This window comes from Ursus arctos, unplaced genomic scaffold (assembly GCF_023065955.2).
Source record: "Ursus arctos isolate Adak ecotype North America unplaced genomic scaffold, UrsArc2.0 scaffold_9, whole genome shotgun sequence".
Classification (NCBI taxonomy): domain Eukaryota; kingdom Metazoa; phylum Chordata; class Mammalia; order Carnivora; family Ursidae; genus Ursus; species Ursus arctos.
Genome location: NW_026623111.1, coordinates 24,231,232 through 24,252,572, shown reverse-complemented (window position 1 = coordinate 24,252,572; position 21,341 = coordinate 24,231,232). Strand labels below are relative to the sequence as shown.

Sequence of the window (21,341 nt, the reverse complement as noted above, 5' to 3'; positions counted from 1 at the left end):
TTTTACCAAAGCCCATCAAATATAATTCAATTCAACAGGCACTTAGTGAAAGCTAACCATGTAGCAGACAGTGGGTCATAGTTGCGAAGAAGACACATTTCAGGAGACATTATCTCTGCCTTCAAAGCAGCAGGAGATTGCAGTGGTTCAGAGCTCATTTTCCTCTGATTCAAATCCTGGCTCTCCTACAGACCAGCGGTCTAACTTTGGCAAGGTAGCCCTTCCGTGCCTCAATTTCTCTTCTATAAAATGTTGGTAATAATTTTATTTAGTGCATTGCTTTTGGTGCAACGAGCAGGACCAACTACATCATTTATGGGGCCTAGTGCCAAATGCAAATGAAGGGTGCCTTGTTCAAAAATGATCAAGAATTTCAAGATGGTGACAACAGAGAATTAAGGCAGGTGGAGGCCCTTCTCAGCGTGGGGCCGTGTGTGACAACCTAGGCCGATGCCTAAGCAGCCAGGTCTGGTGATGAGTAAATGATTAATATACATAAAGCAGTTAGAAGAGTGCCTGGCACATGGTAAGTGTTATATTATAGTGTTAGTTTATTAATATTGAAGAGTTTCACTGAACATGCAAAAAATAGAAAGAAAAATGATAATTTTTTTTTTTAAGATGCAGGATAGATCTCAATTGCGAATGAGCTCTAAAGTTTGTAACAATGTTCTCATTTGCCCTGGATTTGAGGTCCCATCACCAAAACACACCACTTCATACTTATTGCACAGAAATCATTCTTGTGTCCGTCCTTCACATGAAATGTGCAGAATGTGAGTTTCATCCTTTTTATATGACATTTATATGATACTTTCCATTTGTTTACCTGCATAATTTTTGCCTCAACATAACACACAGTATACGTAACAGGGAAGTTTCTTAACAAGAGATTCAAGTCCTGATCTCTCTACTGTGCAGACGGAAAGTACTCTCATTTCGTCGCTAATTTTTTTTTTTTTACATTTTCTACCTAATGTCCAATCCTTAACTTTAAAAAGTATACACTTCTGTGATATCAAAATAGAAGTCCACTCAAAGGTGTCCACATAGTAATCCCTGGAATCCATGAATATGTGCTTGGTTAAGGTTGCAGGCAGAATTATGGTTGCCAAGCAGCTGACTGTAAGATAAGAAATTATCCTGGATTACCCAAGTAGGCTAATGTAACCACACAGTCTCTTCCATGTGGAAAAAGGAGGCAAAAGACATCAGTGCCAGGGTCATGCATTGTCCATTGCTGATTTTGAAGATGGAGGAGGGGGTCTCTGAGCCAAGAAATGTGGCCAGGAGCTGGCAGATGGAAAGGCAAGAACAGATCCTCCCTTAGACCCTTGAGAAAGGAATTCAACCCTTCTTGTGCCTTGATTTTAGCTCATTGAGACCCATTTCAGACTTCTGACCTCCAGAATTGTAAGATAATAAATTTGGGATGTTTTAAGACATTCAATTTGTGGTAACTGTTACAGCAGCAATAGGAGAGTAATAGAACATCTATCTATGTATATGTGTGTGCATACACACATACACACACCCACACACACACTCCAGATATACTTTTGAGCATTGAGAATGGCTGTCCTTCAGGTCCAGTAAATGCCCTCACAAATGCAGGCTGTTCTTGCTTGAATCAGTGAGGAATCACCCTCCATGCTGGATGCCAACAAGCTTCTAGCTTTCAGCTACAGATACGTTGTGGTAGAAAATGCAGAGTCTGCTTTTCTTGACCTAGACGGGAAATGTTGACCCTCCACACTGGTTCTACTGCACTGAATCTACTCCTCCATTACGGAGTTGATCACATTAGTCAATATCCTTAGCCAATATCCTTATCTGTCTTCCTCGCTTGACAGGGATAGCCTGCAGGAGAGGGACTGCATCCATATTCCTATCTTCATATCCATGGCATGACAATGCCTGGAACACGGCAGACTCATCAATATTTCTTGATTTAAATTAATGAATGGATGGCTAGAAATTTCTTTAAGCAGACACATGTGTGCACATATACACACTGGGGTAAGTTTATACTTTGATTTTATTTACTCCTAACAACCATGTTATGAGGTAAGCACTATATTAGTTAGTAATGGTAGTGATGGCTAGGAAGGTCAGATTCAGAAATACCAGGCTTGTGACCAGGAATCACTAGAGCTTTCTAATCGCTATTTGACCATTGATCAATAAAAGAGCAACAGGTTTCACGGCTATTAGCTAATATAACATCACATTAACCAAGAATCAGCCAATGCTCACAAGACAGCGAATTTCAGGGTACACAGAGCATACTTAATTATATAAAAGAAAGGAAGGAAAAAAAAACTTCTCAGGAGTCTAAAAGCTAGGTACTGTTCCTGCTGCATCTGGATATATAAGTGAGATAAAATTCTCCAAAAGTGGAGTCGCAGGATCTATTTTTGTGTTATTATAGGTTGTATCATTTTTAGCCAAAACCCAGTTTCATTCAGCCGCAGCAAAAACAAAAGTTCACAATTCTGCCTCAGCTTGCGATGCTGAGCTCACTGGTAGGTGTGAATAAATTTGTATTTTTTTTTCTCAAAAGAAATTTAACAAATCCCAGTTAGTCATGTGTGAGTTACTGTGCTTTTTTGAAGTGCCACTTTGCAGTGTTTACTAAAATGACAAATCATTTAAGTACTGATTCATATGTGGCTAGATCTCAATGGAGGAGCATACATTAAATTTTTTTTAAAATATGAAAATTATAAGACATCTGAAATATGAACCATCCGTACAACTTTAATTTTAGGGACAGAATTCATTAGCAGAAAGAACACTTCCTAGCAGAGCATGACAAAGACATTTTATTGATGGCGGTATCAGGAATAACCCCGTGGATGGGTGTCTCACGTCCATTTTACGCAGATGAGACTTGTTCCCACGGGGAGGAAGGAAAATGCGCCTTGCATCAGCCTACAATTTACCGGGTGAACCGTAGCTGAGTTTGACTCCAATTCATCTCTTCTTGTTTCGGAGTTACCCTGAGGGGGGAGGTGTTCACAGTGAGTAGAGGACCTTGCACTTTTATATTTGGTTTCGGTTTTGGTTTTGTTTTAATCAATCACTTAAGAATAATCTTATCAACCACTGAAATGATAGAAGAAAAATTGTTCTTAAAATCTTTTTTTAATTATTTTTTTACTATTATGTTCCAATTAGCCAGCATATAGTACATCATTAGTTTTTAACGTAGTGTCAATAATTCATCAGTTGCGTATAACATTATTGGCATAGTCATATCCGTGACCCTACTGCTATGCAAGGAACTTGTGCCCAGCATTCTACAAAAGTTATTTACCTCACTGAGTTTAAAACTTAACATTACTGTATGCAAAACTGTTATACCCATTTTACAGAAGAGATTTTCATCCCAGAGCTCCTAAATGCCAGGATAAAAATATGAACTCAGTTCTTTGAATTAATCAAGTCCATATTCCTTTTCCTTTCTAGAGTAGTTCTTAAGATGGCAGCATAAAGCAGAAACATATCTCATACGATTACATTCCAATTATGATTCTCTTTGTTCTTTTAATTGCCCAGGCATGAGTGGAGGAAGCTTATGAGGTCAGTTGGACAGGAAGTTGAACCACCACAGATAACAGGACGGATGCACGAGAGAGCTAGCCGTGCAAATGAGAGCAAAGAAAGTGCAGTCTCTGACGTAAGGCCACTTGTGGGGAAATGTGAAATAGCGGGATGCCTGAACACGTATCCTTTCAGAAAGGCTACTCTGATGAAGTGCTCTCCCGTTACTAATAGCGATTGCACTCTTGCTACATATAACAAGTCCAACAATGTAGCAAACAGAAAGAGTCAAATGAGCTGAAGCAGAAGAAAGTTGTGAAATTTTGGAGCCACTATGAGGAAATAAGAGTTAGAGAGGACTGTTTTAGCTAGAGAAAGTTGTGTCGGAACACATAAAACATTTAGAAAAATAAGAACAAACATCATTTGAGAAACACAAGAAATTCACAGGGAAGTGGAGAGGAGCATAAATAATTCTCATCCTGGAATGGCTAGAAAGCTAACTAAAAGCAGAGAAATAACCTCAGTGACCTCTGAAATCCCCCCAGATCTGGGCCCAAGATTTCTACTGTTATTATTTAGTATTAGTGCTGCAGAGCAGGAAATAGTAAAGAGAAATGAAGAAAAACAAGTCCTACCTAACTGGGGAGATGAGAGCCAGACATGGAAAGAAAGCAAAAGAAGCATGAAGGATGATTTAAAAAGGAACTAAAATAAAGAAAACATGTTATTTTTATTTTTATCTTTTTTTAGCCCAAAATAATGAAATAGAAAATGTGCAAAATGTGGTACCTAAATCCATCAACAGCAGGATGTGCAAAATTATAATGTCTCTATTACATCACCATATGTAGTACTTTTGATTGCTAATTACACTATCAGATGTATAGACGTATGTGATATGAATAATTTATTTTCTGGGTTTTTTTAAACCTAACTTTGGGTCTTGAATACATTGACAAGATTCAAGCCTACAACGTACATAATGTGGAAATGTAGTTTCAGGCAATTATAATATAAGTATACACTTTTCAAAGCATTCATATTTAATTTAAATAACGTGCATTTAGGTATCTTAGTTGAATTGGATTTGACATGCAGTGCATTTTAAAATGTCTCAGGATGAGAGTCTATTAAAGAAAAGATTGCTATAAAATAGAGACTGATAAAGAGAAAAACGAGAGGAAGCAGAATAAATAAGTCTAAAAAAATTAGCACGCCACGAAACCAGGGCAGATTCTGATTGGCTAGACACGCAATCATGATTTACTAGCCTATTTGCTCTGCAGGCCGATAAATAACATGGTGTCAATGGAGCAACTGTCATATCATAAAGAATGCCGGCCATAAAGTGGTCCACATGACAATATATCATCAACGTGTTTCCATCCCCCTTCTCTTTTAGAGCAAACTGTGTGCAATAAGATGATAAAGGTCCCTACATTTTAGTAGCCGTATTTCTAAAAACTGCGGATCATGCAAATTATTTGGTTCTTTTTTTTCCTCCCAATTTATTAAAAACTAAGATTGGTGGTATTGTAATATTCTCACCTATTTAAAATTATGATACGTGGTAAGATTTCAATCTAGACCTGGCTGTAGAAGAATTACCCTTTATTGCTGTTAAGAGAGTTTTGAGCGTGTTTCTTAACGGGTTGGCATTTGAAGAAGTGCTTTGCGGACATCAATTAGTTTACTGCTGCCAATTGCTTCATGAAATAAAGCTGCATCTGAGGGCTCAGGCTGTTGCTTCTAAATGTGGATATATTGACGCTCAATCCACTAACCACTTTACTTCTGAAGACAGAAATTTGATTTATTAATAAAAATTTTACCCTCCAGATTTGCTTACGATTTGGAAAATTTTAAAAACCACCCTGAACTTCCTCTCTCCCAATCCACACCATTTGCTTTCTCAATCTATTGTATACATCTGGGTTTCACTTGTTTGGTGACTAGGAAAATGAAGGGACCATTTTCCATACTTATATGTTTATATGTATTTAATTTACATCAGATATTTAATTAATGCTTGTGGGATGGAGTATGGAATTATACATTCATTCTTCCTGCCTATAATGTGGTTCCTTGGGTAGAGTCCTCTCTGCTTTATCACATACGAACCCTAATACCAGTTCCTCCCAACCCCCTTTCCCTGCAGAACTAAACAGAACAGAACGGCAGCTGGACAGATCACTCCAGTTTGAACAGATGAGGTAACAAAACAAAAAGCAGATACATGTGCGTCTGCACACATATGTGGGTTAGGTCTGGATTAAACTCAGGCATCAACCCTCATGTCCAAGTTAGTTAACTGAAAAAAAAAAAAGTCATAATAGCAACATTCAAAAACTTTCACAAGGCTCAGAGACCATAAGAAACTTTTACACATAGTCAAATGACTATTACAAATGAAAAGAAACCTATTGATTAAATGTCACCATTGATATCTATGGTATAAAAAAAAACCCACAAAAACTCAAGGTCAAGGGACACTGTACACAGAGCCCTGTGCATGCCAGGCAAACCAGGAAATATCTTGGGTAGCCATAGTTTTACTATGAGTAACTGTGTGTATTGTGGGTAGAGAAAAGAGAACAACCACTTTTAAAAACCCACTCTAACTAGAGACCCAGGCTTTTGGAACTCTAGTCGGGAACTTTAGTCACTTCTTTTTTCCCCCATGAGTTAATTCAGAAAAACACATATCTATGAGCCACATCTTTTTCATGACGGTTTCTTTCACATCGCTATAAAACTCCAGGACGAATATTTGTATTTTCACAATGTAGATTAGCTACTTAACCAAAAAGAAAAATGTAAATGAGATAATTGGCACTGCTTTCAAGCCACTAAAATGTGAATAACTGGGCATATCTCAAATATTGACAATGGAAATTAAGGTCATTGAGCCACATTCCACTCGAGAGTTTCTTTTTATTGCTCACCAGAACCAAATTCATGATTGTGGCTTCAGCAAGAATATATTATGTATTTACTCTTGTTTCTATAGTTTATGCACATGACATTTCCTCTGCTTCCAATATCTTTTCCTGCTTCTTTGCTTCAGATAATATTTATTGAGTACTTACTGTGTTCCAGCCGTTGCTCTAAATACTTTATACACATCAACTCCTTTTATTCTCTCAACACTAACAATAATAGTACCCACCTAGTGCTTTTGAGAATTCAACAACTTACAATTTGGAGAGTGCTTAGGACACTACAGGGCACAGAGAAATTGCTCTGGAAGTGTTTGCCAAACAATCATATGAAATAGGTTGTATTTGTTACTCTCATTTGACAGATGAGGCAATGGAAGCAGAGGTAGATAAGGAAATCCCAGGGACTGTGAGCTCATAAGTGGAGGAACTAGACTTTAAACACCAGCAGTTCAACTCCAAAACCTGCATTCTCGACCATGCTTAGCCACTAGGCTCTGCCACTTCTCAAAGATGTGCATGGATTCTTGCTTCAACAACGTGACCCGAGACACCTCCTCCGAGAAACCTTTCCAGAATTTCTATCTGTACACATAGCAGACTGGAGGCTTCTTGAGTATCCAAACCCTATTCTGTGACATAGTCTCCTCCAGAGTACTTCCACTCTGATCTGCACACAGCAGACGCACAGTAGCTGCATGAATGCCCATATAGATTGACGGTCTTGGGAGTATAATGTAAATGATACCGTTTTAACTTTAAAAATTTAACAGACATACATTGAATATTTTACGCTTAAAAGATATAAATATCTGTTCAGTTTAATTATTCTCTTATTTATTTATATTTCTGAGTAGATAACACCTACATACCAATGACCACTCCTTCTGGGACAGTCCTATATTCTTATTTTTGTACTTTTTGAAAAATAAATACTGCCATCTTTACAGACTTGGCTTTGCTCCAGTTCTATCAATGTGAGTAGTACTAGCTGTGAGTTCTGCAAAGTTACTTAATGTCTATGAGTTTCAGTTGCCTTCGCTTTCAAACAGGAATTCCAGTACCTACTTATAAAGTGGTAGGGGGGAGCAAATAAAACAAAATAATAGTGGGCACAAAGTAAGCATCGTATAGTAAGCGTGTAAATTGCTTCACAGGCTTTTATAAGGAAGTGAGATATAAATTTAAAACCAGGGGCGCCTGGGGGGCTCAGTCAGTTAAGCATCTGCCTTCCGCTCAGGTCATGTTCCCAGGGTCGTGGGATCAAGTCCTGCATCGGGCTCCTTGCTCAGCTGGGAACCTGCTTCTCCCTCTGCCTGCTGCTCCCCCTGCTTGTGCTCTCTCTCTCTTTCTACCTGACAAATAAATAAATATATAAAATCTTTAAATTTAAAACCAATACACATACAAACAAAGTTTAGCTATAAGTTTATTTGGGCTGGATATGTGAATTTTCTTTGTGTTTTTATCTTTCTAATACTAAAGCGGAAAAGTATTAGCATTGCTTATACACACACTGACTGTTAGAAGTGGGGCACATAGAAAAAAATCTATAGTAGCTATGGGAAATCAAGTTGAAAGTTAAAATTTTCTTTCGTGGAAAGAGCCGAGATGCCCTTCAACAGATGACTGGATTAAGAAGATGTGGTCCATATATACAATGGAATATTACTCAGCCATCAGAAAGAACGATTACACAACATTTGCAGCAACATGGACGGGACTGGAGGAGATAATGCTAAGTGAAATAAGTCAAGCAGAGAAAGACAATTATCATATGGTTTCACTCATTTATGGAATATAAGAAATAGGAAGATCAGTAGGAGAAGGAAGGGAAGAATGAAGGGGGGATAAACAGAAGGGGGAATGAACCATGACAGACTATGGACTCTGGGAAACAAACTGAGGGCTTCAGAGGGGAGAGGGGTGGGGGATTGGGATAGGCCGGTGATGGGTATTAAGGAGGGCACTTATTGCATGGTGCACTGGGTGTTATATGCAAGTAATGAATCATGGAACATTGCATCAAGAACTGGGGATGTACTGTATGGTGACTAATATAACAAAAATAAATATTATTAAAAAAAAGAAAATTAAAATTTCCTGAGAATAACCAATAATCAAATAAGAGGACTTCTAAGACTTCTTTAATAACGGCCTCTTTGAAGTGGTATGGTCTACAATGTTTGGTGCTTTGGAAATCTCTAGATGCTCTTGGATGGGATGTATTCACTTCTGGGTACAGGTCCAAAAAAAGAAACTTTCTGGTTTTTATTTCCAAGAGTGATGCTACAGGTCAATACCACCTAAAGTGGAGCATGCCGGGAATAAGCTCCAGAATGGCTTTTAATACACTAGATATGCTAGAGGCTCGATTGCACTAGTGATGGATTATTGACAAACTGTATTACTGTGATGCATTTTTAAAAGCATATGTTTACTCCTGTAAGTTGCTGTTCCAGTTTGTCTCAGTGTTCAGGGCATTTGTTTTATTTGTGCAGATTATCCCCGTCCCAGAGAATCCTAACCACAATACGACACAATCCACTGACTTACTCTGAGTCCTGCTTCCCTTCCAAAATATCCATAATGAATATTTATGATTGTAAACTCAATATAGGTCCTCGAAATAAATAAATAAATACATGATAGTGCTTCCATGCCTTTAATGAGGTTATCAAATGGAGTAGAGCTTAAGATTTGCCATTAGGTTTTAAAGAATGGTCAGCTCAGAGTGAAGCCCTCTGTGGGGCATGAATAATGAGAAGGATACAGCAATAATGCTTGAAGGAAAAGAAAGAAGTAAGAAGGGGGGGAGAGAGTGGGGGGGGGTGGAAGTAGGATGGAAGATAGAAGAAAATAATAGCCTTTCTAGCCAGATACAAACCAGAAGCCAAACTTGAGGGAAATTCTACATTTGCCCAAGTCATGTTCCTTATTATTTTAAGGTACTGGCAGTCACTTCATCTTATTAAACATTAATCCAAAAAGCCAGTCAATGTTTGGCTTAGTCTGACCTGCCATTTTAGAATTTAAAAAAAAAAAAAAAACATAGCCACACAAAAGCATATTAATATTGTTTGATATGTTTGAGCTGATCCAAGGGCTTAAGCACTTAAACCACCGTAGCTCTTTCTGAAAACTCCCAATGAAGTTTTGACATTTTCCTTGTTGCTGGACGTGTTCTTTGGGCTTCTATGGAGAAGCAGCTACTCAGAACCACCATCATGGCAAAACAGCAGTTAAGAAAGAAGCAGCGACAACAGCAATACAGGTCTGGCATATTTTCCTTTCCCTGGCTTGCTGACAATCCTCAGGAAATGAAACATGTGGTTTTGATGAAGTGGTGCCTTAAATTTTAATGTGGCATTGGTCTATCTTAGGGTTCCTAAAGGTTCATGGGCAATACACTAAAAGGGAACTAATAGCTGAGAAGGAAGACCCAACGGAAAGCTTAGTTATATACAAACATTCTGTAAAGTGCAAGTTAGAAATTGAGCTACATTACATGGAAATATAACACCGTTGATAGTCTTCTGGTTCCTATCGCAGATTCTCCAAGTCGACATTAAAAATGAATCACATAAATAATATGCCTTGTTCATAATCCCAGACATGATTCAACAAGGTCGAACAAGTAGAGGGAGAAAGAAATGCAGTGGTAATAGGACCTGGTGTCTAATGTGGTCCTCTTCATCTCGGTTATTGGCATCACCGTCTACTCCACCATCCAAGATAGGAGCCACGGAACAACCTTTACGATTTTGCCTTCATGAACACAACATATTCCCATCAATTTGCCAAACTCTATCCATTCATCTTTACATATGCCTTGTGTATGTCTCCCTTCACCTGTCCCTTCTTCACTACTGCCCCTAGATTTGTTATGTTACTCATCCTCTGTCTCCTGTCCCTGACTCTAGTCTCTTTGCCACTAATTTTAGTCCTCGTAATCCCTCTGCTGCCAGAATTATCTTCCTATAACACACAGGTCGGATGATTAGTCTTTCTAAACTGTTGATGACTCCCTGTTTCCTGCAGGATAAAGTGAAAGCACCCTTCCACGGTATTCAGATGGCTCCAAGTTACCTGTCATCCAGGTACCATCGCCTAATATTCTGCCCTATACTTCAACTTCCTTAACCATAATGGAATACTCAGAGTTCAAGGCCATTTCCATGCTCCTAAACTGTGTTTATATTGTTTCCTCCTACTCTGCCTTATGAAATTTTACTTTGGGTCATGGTCAGATACCCTCTCCTCTCTGGAGCAGATCCCCCTCCCCCAAGGCAAGACAATATCTCACCATTTTGTCCTTCAGTAACTTGGCATGTATCTCCATTAACAGGCCATGGTAGGTTTGGGGAGCTTCATCTTTGAATTGCAAAGGGAAGGTACACCGTCCTTACACAGAAGGAGTGAAACAATTTTGTTTACTCATTTTTTTAAGGAAAAAAACAATGTCTTCTAATTGCCTTCACTGTATCTCTGCAAAACACCACAACCACAAATCTGAAGTTTCCCAGGAGAACATTAAGTTACATTTCAGAGCATGTAGTGTCATTCTGTCCACTCTTTGGAATGGACAGAGAACACACATGGGCTTGGCGGACAAATGACCCAGAGAACACTTGGTGGGCAATGACCCAGAGAAAAGATAATGAAGCTTCTAATGCCGTCACGAAGAAGAGCTAACTGAGGAAGACTTCCCAGATGGCGAGGGAGGAAACACGAAATGAGGGAAGAAAAAAAGAAACTGCATTTAATCACATACTACCAGACAGACAGCCGTCAAGAGGGGCTCCGCCTTTGCTCTGACCGACCTCTTTCGGTAATTCTCCTAACTTATGGGCCACTGCAGATTCTGGGTTCTTCACTCCAAATCTGCTGAAGAATAAAAGGAAACTGCCTTTGCTGAGCAAAACAAGAAAAAAAGCACTTTGGGAGTGAGATGTAAATGATAACCCTAAAATTAGAGAAATTGGAAATTGTCATTTTTAGTTGGGTGCTTTTCATTCTGCAGAGGCAACACTCTCAGACCTGTTCTGAGTTAGCCTGTCCCATTTGGGGATCATTTGGATATGTTAGGTTTTCAACTACTCTACACACCAAGATGCTAGCTCCTGATATTATAAAGCTGATAGGAACCAGGAGTTTCCATAATATGATTTCAAGGAGTCTCTATCACATTCTGTTCTCTGAAAGTCATTTCGTCAAATGGTTCTCGTTATCAAAGACCCTCAAACACCCAGGTGGCATCATATTTAAATTTGCAGGGACTTTATTGTAATCTCAGCAGTATCTGGCTGTCAGCAAGAAGGTGGTATAATGGACTATAATCATTTTGCACGGAGTAAGGACAGGTCTAGCAGAAAATGCTTCGTTCTAGGTGATGGCTCCTGCAGGTCAGTAAAGGGCACGTACTAATAAGGAGCTGCACCAAAGTACTGGTGACGACATGCTCGTTGGAAAAAGCAAGCTCAGCAGATTCGCCGCAGCAAATAGAGCCATTACTGCTGCACGTCAAGCTATGAAAAATACCAAAGGACAGGAGCATCAGAGTGAAAGGGATAAGAAGAGAGCAACCACAATAAAAAGAGATCGATCAGGACAGCCGACATACGCCTCTGTGTTTTTATTGGTTGAAAGTTAACCACGTCATCAACTCTCACATGGTTAATTATGTTAACCATCTATCAGATCTATGACACGGAAGCGGGCCCAAAAGCTTGCTCAGGACCATCACCACATTTAATTTGCACTCTGTGACCAAGTATCACACTCTGTGACCAAGTTCTTCATTATATTACTATCAGGCCAAAGCTCATTTCTAGGCATGGCTGTATTGTCGTCTGCTCCTACACCCAGGCTCTAAGGCTCTGATCTTTGTCGTGTAATGCTTGCTTTTCTTTTTTTCTTCTCGCTCATGTAGAAAATGTAAAGCCAGGCAAATGAAGGGAAGGATAATGCAGGAAAAGGACTCTGTTGCTTTTAAAAGGGAATAATTCCTCACACTCTTTCTAAGGGCTTCTGCTACCACTGGAAGCGTGAGGGTCACACAGGTTCTTTTCACAACTGGGAGCTAGACCAGGACTAATGCCAGGGTCCGAGAGCCTCAGGTAGGTCACCTTCCTGTAGGAGCTCACCAGCGCCCATAGTAAAGCACAGTCCCTGTGCAATGACCACAAGAAACACTGATGCTTAAAAGCCACGTACTTGACATGTCTCCCTGAAAATATAAATTTTTAATATAAAGAGGTAGAAGCACGAAATAGGTAAACCAAGATGGATTCATAAAAATGCACACCGTATCCCCATAGGAATGCAAAATAGCTATTTAAGGCTTACAGTACCATTTATCAGCCAGGAAAATAATAACACAAACAAAAGATGAAAACACAACACCTGACCTTTTACACAGCTCACTGTTAATCTGGGCCAGGCTGTGGCTGTTCAATGCAACACAACAATGAGAAAATGTTTCTGGATGGGGCGCGTGACATTCCCAGCCTAGCATTCACTGGCCTGCACCGTAAAACATTTATAGCATCAGATCCCCCATTATTTTGAGTAAAAATGAAATTAAATAGTAGAAGGTCCCTGTAAATAAATGTAAAAGCAGGTGCTCTTTGAAAATGGATTTGCTTAGGTGGTGTGTCGGGGGCTGGGGGGGGAACCCTCCCATGACCTCACTACCAAAGAGTTTATAATTAATCATGCCTAGAAGAGAGAGGATACTCTCAGGTGACCGGCTTGCCCTTTAAGAACTTACTCTGTGTTATCACCCAATATCTGAGATACCGAGCCTCTGCCATCATCAGTTACTATGCTGTTATGTGATGGGGCTTAACTCGATTTATCCAACTCTTAATTTAACCGTTAATAAAAACTGAGCATCAAGGAACATAGCTCACAAGGTTCAGAATAGTGCCTCTGGGATACACATTTTATCCTTCCCACTGTTTCTATTCTGGCTACATCAGTATGCAGAAGCCATTGCAACTGAATATTCCTAGACACAATAACACTGTGCAGAGAAGGATAGGTTTGGGTTTCAATAAGGAGTTTCAAAGTCTGGCCGTTCCTACATGCCGAAGGCACCAGCCCAGGGGAGGTCCTGGGCATCCACGAACACAAGTGATTTGTCTCCGGAGATTAGGAAGGAAATCCTGGAAGTAGCACAGGTGTCTCCTTGTTTAAGTTTACGAAGACAAGTGTATTTGCAGCAGAGGAATGTTCCCTTAGATACATTTCAGGCCAACCTCAGTGGTGAGACATCTTGAGTAGATAGGGCTATTTATGCCCTGCATCTGACTTAGACCTCGAGAAGGCTTTATCTCAAAACCAGTTTAGTCACATTTGTATTTTCTGGACACTGGGCCAAGCTAGAGAGACACTAAACACCATTAGTCAAGTGCACACGTGCAACTGCACGCCCCCTTCTCCTAGGATACCGAGATTGGGCTGTCCTCTGTCCTCTGTATGATATCAGCCCCTCTGGAAGCCTGAAACTACAAGGAAAGGGATGAAAGTCTTATTTTGGGCCCAAACTTGGCTGAGAATGCAGAGAAATCAGTTCTGGTGATTTCCCAGTATCTGCAGATGGGGTGGTAAAAACCTGGTCTTTGGAATCAGACAGACTTGAGTTTGAATCCAGTGCTGCCACTGACTAGTTCCAAGGTCGCAGGGCAAGTTACTTAACCTCATCTGTAAAATGGGCCAAACAGTGCCCATGCCACACTGTGACAATTCACGGATCCTAGCTAGCAGAAATGCTTGCTGGAGGAATGTGCGTTGTCATGAGGTGCTATATCAAAATTTAAGCATTGGTCCATTTATTTCTTTTTAATGAGGCCTAGAAAGATATTGAGCTGTGAGGAGAGCAGTGGTGGGACCATGGGCTTAAAATACCCTGCAAAACTCTGTAATGACCTCCTGGAGTTTTCTTCACTGTTGTTCCTTTATATAAATATTGCATTTCCCTCATGTGTCATCTCCAGGAAATCCCTGTAGTCGTCTGTGTTTTTGCAAATGTGCCAAATAATCAGATCACATTTAAAACACAATGTTCACATTCACATTACAATGTGTCCCTTGATATTCTGGTAGCCATTTTTACATAAGATGTGTTGGTATGTTGGCTATACCCTACGTAATCTCAAAAGTTTATTCCTTTGGGGGCGGGGGGGACTACTGTTGTTTACTTAGCATAAGTTTTTTTTCACAGTAATATGCTCAGTTTCTCATCAGAATAATGTATTACTATTTTTAAATCAATTTGAATATGATCTATCATATTTCATGTGTTGTTGCCCATATGGTTCTTCATAGGCAAGTGCTGGTCAAATACACGATTCCTTGTAGAACACTCTTTTTTTAGGGTCAAACTTAAACACATATGAGGAATCATTTGGATTAATATGTCACTTTTTAGATATTCCTCAATGATGCAAAAAGAATTGTTTTCATTTGAAAAAAGAAATGCTGGAGTCAAAAGTATGAAAACAAAGACAGCTAAGGACTCATGGTCCTTCTGGGGCTTTTTTTATACGTGAAGACATTCTCTCAACAAAAAAATGTATTTTAATACTTTTGCAACCTTGGGCCTGTTTTGAAAAGTGTTCGTATTATTTTATCTTCTTCCCTATTCTGTGCTATTTTACTTGTTGTTATGTCAGTTGTTTTACTAAAAGATTTTCCTATTATCAAGCTACCTAAAATTGTTAATTGAAATAAATCCAAGAGCATTATTTTCAATGTTAAATCTTAACCTGTTAGTACTCTTACGATCTTAATTGTTCTGGTCAATATTTTTGGGAAAAGTCAAGATGCTATTAACTTATTTGGAGCACCTTTAAAAGGTTGGGCATGTTGCATATCGATTCTGTGCCTCCATCCAGGCTTCATTCACAACTTGTTTATGATCAACTATCTCTGGGTCAGCTCATTTCCAGGCAGAAAAGGCCCCATTGCCCATATTCAGCCCCAACCCCTTCCAAAAATCTTTCAAATAATTTTCTGGAGGATTTATTTTCCAAAAAGAGATGAGTTCTTTGGTCAAGCCCAGTTATAGGAATTTATTCACCATACCTTGCTAGAGAAAAGTTTCATATACTGAAAATCATTTAAGTGAAATTCACCAAATAAATGCTTTCATAACCAAGTTTAACTTCATTATTCAAGGAACTATCATAACATAACACCCCCATCAAATTAGTGGCAGGGATAGACAATCTGAAGATGAATCATTTAACATGTCCTTAGCCAAACAGCAATGGAGTCTATTTTTACTTTATCTATTCAATTTCCCCCTAACAATGTGAGATTCCTGTACAAGCACAAAGCCATCTGCACTTAATTAATCACACAATCCACCCAAACATTATCGGATCCCAAGAGAAAAAGTACACACATATATATATATATATATATATAGTTAAATAGAGTCTTCATGTAATACATTTAAATCAGGGCATATCTAAATGATCTAGAAAAAGGAGCACAGCTCTGCCAACCAGGTAAGTGTCTCATTTCAAGGCAGCAGCACAGACAGCCAGACACAGGCTCCCCATCATTCCTTTTTATCCTCTTGAAACTGATCTTCTCCCTAGAAAACAGTTTACATCGAAGGCCTTGGTATGTACGATGGGAAATTTCTAAAAGAGCTCATCCATTATGAGGCATGGCTCCTCTATCTTCATAAAGAAAAAGAAACACATCACCTTCAGAAAAAAAAAAAGAAAAAGAAAAAACCCAGTCATTAGTGTTCTGTGTTCTGTGGGCCATACCTCAGCCACCTGTCTCGTCCTGTGACAGCAGGAATGATGTACGCTGAAAAGTGCCCTTCCTTTTCCAGTCAGCAGATAGAAACCCAAAATGGTTATGAATAGAAATAATTACAGTAAAAATCAATAGGATTCAGTTTTATAACTATAGGTGGAGGGGGGGAAGAAGAGGTTATAAATCTCGCTATTGGGCTCCATTTTGCAATCTTTCCTGCCAGTAATCCTTTGGTTTCCAGGTGTTGTCATGCTTACTTGTTGGTCATGTTATTCCTTCAAGGTTCCTTGGTTCCCTGGGATCATTAAGCTACAAATATTGAAAAGAACACTGGCCTGGGAACCTGGTATTCTAGACTAATTTCAACTCTCCCGGGAAGAGTGGGTAGGTCTGAGACAGGGCATTAGACGGATGCTCACTTCAGTATTTATCAGTAAGGAAGTCCTGACTGGCCAGTTCTGTGCGGTAAATCTGAAGCTTACGATGGCTATCCGGTGACATATACATATATATGAAATTAAGTATGACAAATGGAATTGTTGGGCTCTCCTCAAAGGGAAAGGGCTGCTCTCTTATTGCAGAAAGAAGTCATCTGGTGTTGGGGAGTTAACAACAGCCAGTCTCAAACTATGGAAAAAAAACAAACAAACATAAGCTCACTTTGTGAGTTCCAAAGCCTTCCTTCCAGTTGCTATGAGAAGCGGTGATATGGACACTTCAAAACATTAAAAATTTTCCTTTGCAACACGACACATATTAATGAGTACTTACGCTCGCCTAGGCACTGGCATAGATAGGAAGGATACAGCGGTGAACAAAAGAACACACAAAAATTCTTAAGTGCCTTGAACTTACATTCCAATGAGTGAGAGCGAAATAAGCCAAATTTATTTTGTAAGTGTGCCACACACACACACACACGATACATCTATACGAACTAGCGTACATGCATACATACACACATACCCCGAGTGGGACCGAAGGAAAGAGGAGAAAAGTGGGGTGTTCGAGACCAGGAGGAAAGTGCTATTTCACATAGGTCAGTGAGGAAGTCCTCCCTGCTCACATGACTAGTGGAAGGAAAAAGGCTGAGCGATGATGTGGGAATTTGGAAGAAACCCCCCAGGAGGCAGAGCTGATTTAAGGATTCCGAGCAGGAAGTGAACCTGGCCTTGTCGCAGGAACAGGGAAGAGGTAAGTGTGACTACATCTGAGTGAGAAGAATGTGGTCACAGGTGTCCTGAGACATGTAAGTCACATCACGCCTGGTCTTGAAGCTTTGGGCTTTAACTTGAAGTGAGATGGGAAGTCGCTGGAGGCTTCTAAACAGAGGAGTAGTTTGAATCATATTTTGCAAGAATTACTCTATGGTTTTAAAAATAGATTGCAGTAGGGGTCAGGGTTAGAAGCAGGGAGACACCCTTTTTGCCATGCAGAAGAGATAGCAGAAAATTAAACAAAACAATGCAATACATGCACGCCCCCATACAAAAACAAAACAATGAAAACTTTCTAACAAAAATCCCCAGCATTCTGAAAAAAATGCAACCGCTGACCAGTTCATTTGCTCATAGTATGAATACTCATACTGAAAGGGAAAAGCCAATGGGGATTTAAAAATGCAAGTTCTTCAACAAATTATATGTCCCTAGTTCTATATTTGCTTTCCATCTTTCCTACATCCATTTTTCTACGCCTACTAGATGAGATTTATAAAACAGATACATGCAGACAAAAGGACAAATTGAAACCCAAATGTTTTTTTAAGTATAATGCAGCCTCTTTTATCTTAGAACACGCTAATAATTAAGCTAAGGCCTAAAAACTCAATTTAAAATATGAAAGCAATATAACTACTCCGTGTACTGAAACATAAAGAAAGGATGTAAAATTATTAAGCACTGTGAGTAAAAGTCTCAGAAACCATATTGCATCGAGCCCTCACAAAATCCTGTAAGACAAATGGACGTGAAAAACCCGAAGCTTCGAGATGTTAGATAACAGAGCAAGTCAAATGCCAGGCTTGGATTCAGGTCCAGGTGTCTAACTCTAGATTCTCTTATATCACAGCTGCCATGGTCTTTCTTGAGGCATGTTTTTCTATAAATTTTCTCAAAATAGAGATTGCACAGCCAAATAACCTACTATCGAAGAATGGGCAGTACTGTCAACAACTTGCCTTGATTTGGCCAGTCTGTGCTCTATTGGTTTGTTCATTGTATTTCTGGCAAAGTGACGCAGGAATAGAGTGCTCCGCTAACTCGTGATGAAGCAGACTGATGAGGTTCTTCTGTATTTAAATGCAAGCCAAAGGCCTTTAATAACAACACTGAAGAGAAATTCCAAAAACGTCCCCTTCCCCAGTTTTTTTTTTCCTGACGAATGCCCTATCCATTAATACCTTTTTTCTCTCCTCTTTACAGAAAAATTCTGATTTAAATTCACAAGTAAAACTTATCGTGAAAGGCAGGTATACATTTCTGTAAAATTTCATGGTTTGGAGAACAAGTATTTTGTCTTCCACTACCTAAATGAAGAGATGAACAAATGTTTCAAAAATAATTCTGAATTCCCCATAGAAATAGGCACTTCCCACTCCCCAAATCTAAGAGAGCTAAAATATATTTCATTCCGAAATTTTACTTTATTTTGTAAAGAACTGCAATATAGATTTAATTTAAAAGAAGCAACATAATTAAAGAGGAAAGTCCCTGCTTACATGTTTTAAAAGGTCAGTGTCAAAACTTGACACAAGAAAATGTGTTTCAAATTGCACCTTTTAAATTTAAATTCCTCTTTAACCGTTCTCTACAAAGTTAGTCACTGCAGGAGAAGAGTACTTCAGGGATTTTAGAACGGAAAATATATCTTAAAGCAAAATATGCTACTAGCAGCATTATACAAAAACTCAAGAGAGAACCTGACTTCACTTGAATTTATTTAAATGTGTACAATATATTTTAAAATACATTTGAAGCCCATTTGGCAAAATTTAACTGGATGTGTTTTTGTGAGTTTACTATAAAGGAAGACAAACAATATAGTAAGAGGATAAACAAAACAACCGATTCATCTACAAAACACTGCAAATCAGTAATTAATAATTAATCAGGACACTCTCCATATGTAATCCAGAGAACTGCTTCGTGATACATTGAATGAACCCATTTGCGTTGTTTTAATACCTTTTCTCAGAGTTCTGTCTGTAGTGAGATCCTGTGTATATTTCCCTGACTTTTTCATTATATTTTACATATACATGCACAGGCATATAACTACATATACAATCTGTACTAACAAATAAAAATGCATGTATATGTTTATAGTCTTCATATAACTTACAAGTTAGGTTTATTCTCTTTATTACTATAGTGCTATTTATTTCATGCTTGTTAATCTGTCTCAAAGCTGTACTCTCTAAGCCCACCTAGTGCAGAGATAGTCTTATGCTATTTTTTACATTCCCATCACGCCAAACATAATATAGGAAAGCAGATGCTAAATTCATGAGTCTTAATTAACACATTTGTTTTAATAAAAATTATGGAAAAAAATAGACTCTAATCTACTCTTTTACCCTTACATTGGGAATTAAATACGAAGAGCTAGTAACTTATTCCAAAGCCTAAAGAATATATTTAGTTAATAAATTTGCATAAAGTTTATATCATATTTTAAGCCTTAGATATCTTTCACAAGGAGATAGGACCCACGTGATTTGTTTCCATATGTCTTTGTACCAGCTATTAGGCACAGTGCAATGAATACGAAACAAGAGTCAACAGAGATTTCTAATATGAAAGGTCTTCCTCATTTAAAAAGAAAATTAAGTAGGTAAAGGAAATAATTTTTGTAGGTTAGGACAAGGTGAAAGTACCACCAACAATGATGTTCAGAGAAGAAAGAGTAAATAAAATTGAGTCCTTGCTGTATTTCACACTGTTTTAAAACAATCCACTGAATAGTGAAACCAACTAAAGGATATCATTCCTAAGTGCATCAATAATAGAAATTCATATGATGAATGACATCTTTACCGTGGATTTTGTATGAAATTAAATCTTACAGAAAAATTTGGAAATGCATAATGAAAAAATTTTCAAAGTGTATTTAAAATGACATTGGCTTTCTTTTATATATATATATATATATGAATGCATTGTATATATATGTATATATATATACATGTATATATATACATGTGTATATATATACATATATATACACGTGTATATATATATATGAATGCATTGCATACTTTATATGTATACACCCATATTACCTATATAGATAAAAATATATAGATACACATATATAGGTAAAAAATAAATAGGTAATATATGTAAAATCTATAAGTAATATAGATGTAATACAGATATTTACACATATATGTAAACATTAGCTATATGTAGTATAAGTAAATTTACCTATGTGTAAAAACAGGTAATAAGAAACTGTGGAATTAAAGTACATTTGCTTATCCAAATATGAAAAATAATATATACCAGAGGTTAAAATTTCATGGTAAGTTCAGACATAGATAAATCTAGGTATATGACTGAAAAATTTATCCAATTAAGAAAAAATGTAAGCAAGGTGAAATTTACTTCACTGCTCTGTAAACCTGAGCTGAGTGTCTTTTCTCTACACTGTAGGATGCAGTACTAGTGACATCATACTGTTTCCATTGTGTTTCTGTTTCCCCTACCAAGGCTAGAAACTTCCTGAAGGCAGGGATTGTGCCTTATACAGCCCTACACTCCTTATCTTTAGCATAATGTTTTGCTATATCCATACTTTCTTGAGTGAACAAACGTCATTTACTTAAAGGGAACCAGAAACTGATGGAATTTTTGCAAACTTACTCAATAAGTAACACCCAAAAATAAATAGTTCAACTTTAATAATGCCTTGGTCTGCCTCCATTTTAAAAATTTCAGGGTTGCAAATAAATATGCAAAAAATGAAAAGATGTTTTAAAAACTAGATTTTTCTCCATGTTTAAAAACATCAGTTTCAATAACCAACAGTCCAACTACTTTTTCCTAGGAGGGGCTAGTATCCTCTAGGTTT

The 21,341-nt window shown here is 38.1% G+C and overlaps 1 protein-coding gene and 1 pseudogene across 9 annotated transcripts in view; one reads left to right on the top strand and one right to left on the bottom strand.

The window, feature by feature from the left end:
• The window catches only part of PCDH7 (protocadherin 7), a 408,598-nt gene that overhangs the window by 299,474 nt on the left and 87,783 nt on the right, over window positions 1-21,341 (bottom strand). The gene's annotated exons all lie outside the window — the stretch shown is intronic.
• Window positions 1-21,341, top strand: part of LOC113262558 (U1 small nuclear ribonucleoprotein C-like) — a 40,748-nt pseudogene that overhangs the window by 15,435 nt on the left and 3,972 nt on the right.